This window comes from Alexandromys fortis, unplaced genomic scaffold (genome assembly GCF_014885135.2).
Source record: "Alexandromys fortis isolate MF-2015 unplaced genomic scaffold, M_Fortis_MF-2015_v1.1 scaffold_31, whole genome shotgun sequence".
NCBI lineage: Eukaryota > Metazoa > Chordata > Mammalia > Rodentia > Cricetidae > Alexandromys > Alexandromys fortis.
In genome coordinates, this window is record NW_026067974.1 from 12,165,390 (window position 1) to 12,170,180 (window position 4,791).

At 50.9% G+C, this 4,791-nt stretch overlaps 1 long non-coding RNA gene across 1 annotated transcript; it reads left to right on the forward strand.

The window, feature by feature from the left end:
- The first annotated feature begins 628 nt into the window (after nucleotides 1-628).
- Nucleotides 629-4,428, forward strand: LOC126510224 (uncharacterized). The gene is made up of 3 exons (XR_007594341.1): nucleotides 629-668; nucleotides 2,127-2,266; nucleotides 4,080-4,428. It is a non-coding gene; the product is annotated as an uncharacterized lncRNA (long non-coding RNA).
- The last annotated feature ends 363 nt before the right edge of the window (nucleotides 4,429-4,791 follow it).

The window sequence follows — 4,791 nt, forward strand, 5'->3', positions numbered from 1 at the left end:
GGGATTCCCCTGTCATCACTAGGGTCCTGGAGGATCCGGGAGGCAGAGTCAGGCAGCACAAATCTAGAAGCAGACATCAGTGATTCGGGGACTTGAGTGGAGGACCCCAGCAGCCCACTAAAGCTGGAAAAGACAAGGACCAGAGTCTTCCAGGGCCCCTAGAGAAAGACCGCCATGGTGACACATTGATTTGGGCTTCTATCTTCCAGTTCTGAAAGGGAGTAATTGCGTGTCTCTAAGTCCTTGAAGTGATCCCTTCTCTTGGCAGCAAAAGGAGACTAATACACTCCTCAAACCCATTCTAGTCCTTGGGGGCTAACCGTTCTCACTGGCGCTAGATTTGTTAAGGAGGTCTGTTCCTCTGCTACGCTGGAAATTCTTTACAGCCAAAACACGGCTTCTAGTCCCACCACCTAACTCGGCACTCTGCACGTGGTTAAATGCCCAGTTGGTGCTGACCTGGGAGCTGAACGGATACAGGCAGTGAGAGCCCAAAGTTAGGCTTCAGTCAGCACCCATTCATCACACTCATTGTGCGGCAGACAAAGGGCTGGGTGCTCAGAAAGCGATCCTGAGTCAACCCAGCCCTGCCCTGCGCAAGAGCCAGCAGAGAGAGAGAAACAGACGCGCGTTTCATCTGAGCACAATAGCACTGTGCCCTGACAAAGGTATGTGTGAACAAGCACCTTGGCGGGATGAGGAAGAAGCCAGTCACTCATGCTGAGGCACTGAGCAGTTTCTGAGGGAGGGAGGGCCTGAGAGGCTAGGTTTCAAAGCCCGGGCAGAAACGATGATCCAGGCAGAAGTGGGGACATGCCCGTTGTGTTTGGGGAATACCTGAAGGCCGGAAGCTGGATCAACATCTCAGAATGATGCAACCAGAGAGCTGGGGGACTGGGCTTTGTTAGGAGATGCAGCTTGTCTTCTATTGGCTGAGCACATGCTCTGTGCTGCGTTCTCTCCCTGATGCTGGGAAAACAGTCATGAAGTAAAAGACGGCATCTCTGCCCTAATGGAGCAATCAGTCTGGTGGAAAGGTTGGGCAATCTACAAACCAGAAATTATGTTCTCCAAGGCCGAGGAAGCTCTCTTCCACGGCTAAGGGGGCCTGAGGAAGAAGCCAGTTATGCACAGGGGAGAACATTCCAGATGCAAAGACCCTTGGGCTGGACACCTCTTCAGAGAGGAAGAAGTAGGGGAAAGCCCAAGTAGGGGAAAGACAGGTTGAGCCACCAGCCAGAGGCTGGAGTCCCTGGTGCCCTAGAGCAGTGCTTCTCAGCCTTCCTAATGCTGCATCCCTCTAACACAGTTCCTCACGTTGTGGTGACCCCCAGCCACAAAATTATTTTTGTTGCTATGTCCTAACTGTAAATTGCTACTGTTGTGAATCGTCATGTAAATATCTGATATGCAAAATATCTGGTATGCAGGCCCTAAAGGGGTCAGGACCCACAGGTTGAGAGCCACTGGCCTAGGCTTTGCAAGGTGGTGTCTGTGCAGGGGTCAGGCCCGAGAACCAGGATCCACAGTCTGCTAGGGCAAGCAAAGCAGACTCTCCCGACAACTTCAGCTCCTTTTCCCACAGATGTGAAGGTATACGAGACTCTACGACAAAAAGAGCTTCCCAGGCTCACTTGGACACAGGCTTTGTGGAGGGAGAGCTTCCTGGAGTCCTTTGGGGAATCTCTGGGCCCACAGAGCATGTGCGAAGCGGCTGGAACAAGGGCTGAGAAGGAGCCCACAAGGAAGGGATGCTTAGATTTTACTTTAAGGCATTGCCATGTTTGGGTTTGTTCATTCGTTTGCATGCTTGCTTGCTCACTGTTCCTTACTTGCAATGTTGGGAACCAAACCCAGGGCCTGGTACATACTAAGTCTGTGTTCCCCTACTTAGCCATGTTCCCAGTCTTTTCTTGTTTTTAATATGTCTATTGCATTGACAGTTTATTAAAGGCAGGTAAACCTAGAACCCAGACGGGCTTCAAGCTTCCTATGTATAGAACAGCCTTGAACTTCTCATCCTCCTGCCTCCCCTGTGCTGGGATTACAAGCGCTGGTTTATATGGTGCTGGGAATCAAAGCCAGAGTTTCATCTGTGCTAAACAAGCACTCTACTACATCCGCAGGTCTTACAGGTTTTAATTCCACGGAAGGAAACACCGTCCATCTCTCAGGCCTGTCTCTCAGGCAGCACTACCTCGGAAGGAGTGGATTCTTTCCAGCCAGTCTGTCCCTGGACTCCAAGGCTTTTTGTTTGCACAAAATGGTATGATCTACATCCCTGAACATATTGATTATGAACTTTTGCAAATACAGTCTTAGGGGAGATTTTAGCAGTAGGATTACTGGGTTAAAGGGAAATATTTTTTTTTTTTGGTTGAGTCAGCATCCTGCCAAGGGTAGCCTTGAATGCCTGACGTGATCCACCTGCCTCTAAGAAGTACAGACATTTACATGACTGGCAAATCCATTTTGTCTTTTTTCTTTCATTTTTTATTTATTGTTATTTTACTTATGCATTTGTGTGAGTGTATTTATGTGAGTGTATGTGTGTGTGCACATGTGCCCACAGAAACCAGAGGGTGTCAGACGCTCTTGAGCTGGAGTTACAGGTGGTTGTAAGTCATCCAGTGTGAGTGTTGGGAGCAAGCCCAGGTCCTCCCGAGGCGCAACGAGTGCTCTTAACTGCTGAGCCGTCTCTCCAGCCCACTAGACTTTTTCTTTTATTTTTTTTTTAAGACAGAGTCTCACTGTACTCTCCTGGAACTCACTTTGTATACCAGGATGTCCTGGAACTCACAGAGATCCTCCTGCCTCTGCCTGGAGTGCTGGAATTTAAGGCACCTGCGAACATACCCAGTGACTTATTTTATTCTTTAAGACAGAAGCCCAGGTGGTGGTGGCACACACCTTTAATACCAGCACTCAGGAGGCAGAGGCAGACGGATCTCTACAAGTTCGAGGCCAGCCTAGTCTACAGAGTGAGTTCCAGGACAGTCAAGGCTACACAGGGAAACCCTGTCTTGAAAAAAAGGAAAGAAGAAAGGAGGGAGGGAGGGAAGGAGGGAGGGAAGGAGGGAGGGAAGGAGGGAGGGAGGGAGGGAGAGAAGGAAGGAGGGAGGGAAGGAAGGAAGGAAGGAAGGAAGGAAGGAAGGAAGGAAGGAAGGAAGGAAGGAAGGAAGGAAGGAAGGAAGGAAGGAAGGGTCTACTGTAGCCCAGACTAGCCTCAAACTTGCTGTGTACTGGAAGATGACTTTGAACTTCTGATTTCCCTGGCTCTACTCCCCCAACCATAAATGAAAATGAGCGCCCCCACGAACTTCTCCCAGCCCTGGAAACCGGTGAGACCTAGCCATTCCCACAGCTGCAGGCTCTATGGTTACCTTTCCCAATGATTAAAAGAGCTCAGTGGTTACCTCAGCTTTCCCTCCTAACTTATGGGTGACACAGAGCATCTTTCCTGAGCTTGTCAGGGTTTCTACTGCTGTGATGAAACACCATGACCACAACAGCTTGGGAGGAAAGGGTTTATTTGCCTAACATTTCCATATCACTGAAGGAAGTCAGGACAGGAACTCAAACAGGGCAGGAACCTGGAAGCAGGAACTGATGCAGAGGCCGTTGAGGGTGCTGCTTACTGGCTGTTCCTCATGACTTCTCCAACCTGCTTTCTTCTCGAATGCAGGACCACCAGCCCAGGGACGGCCTCACCCACAATGGGCTGTTCCCTCTCTCAGTGATAACTAATTAAGAAAATGCCTTACAGGCTTGCCAACAGCCTGATCTTATGGAGGCATTTTCTCAGCTGAGGGTTCCTCCTTTCAGATAACGCTAGCTTGGGCAAAGCCGACATAAAACAGCCGGCACACTTGCCCTTCGGGATCTCTTTGGATTCCTATTTACCCCTTGGGAGCTGGCCTTCCATGCCCTTTGCAGTTTTCCCCTTGCCAACCTGTGAAGCATTTCACAGACTCCACTCTGCCTCGGCACACACACTGTGTGAGCGGTTTCCCCAGGTTGTCCGTGTGGACAGTCCCTCTGGGTCACATTCATTCATTGTTTCTTCCGTGCCACCCCAGGAGTTTGATGAAGAGGCTTCCCTTGGTGGGAATGGAACACCAGGAAGAGGCCAGAACCCACCCAGGGTGAAGTGACAAGCGAGGAGACAGACATGAAGATGGAAATGGCACTGGGTGGCTAGCGGAGGCACAGGCCAGGACAGGCAGGAAGCAATGGAATGACTTTCTGGGCTGAACAGGTGGACAGCCATGATGGTGGTGGCTCCAGGTTCCAGGCATAAGGGCCATGACACCTCTGACAGCATGTACCGCCTGTGTGTGTTCCCTTGTTCATGGCCTTCACCAGCCCAACAAGGGCACCCTACCACCTCCTTCTTTGTCCCCAGAAATGGTCACACCAAACAATGTTCTGCCAAATAAATGATCGGATGAATAAAAGCATCACCAGAGTTGGAGGAGTCACTTCCTGCAGGAGAGGAAGGAAGCATTCACAACCAAAGAACCCGCGTCCCTAACCATCATCCGCCTGCCAGCAGTTGCTAGACAGCCCCCTAGCCCCAAGCTCAGCTGGCCCAAGCCCCAAGCTCAGCTGGCAAGAGAGCTGTGCCCACCAGCCAGCCCTGTGGAAGTCTAGCCTTTTGTGGCAGAAGGCAAGAGCTGAGTCTGGTGCTGAGAAGTCAGGCTTTAGGGTGAACACACGCGAACAAGGCAGTCCTCCCCCTGCAGGCCGTTCAGGGAAGCAAGAGATGCAGGAGGAGCCCTGGGTATTAGC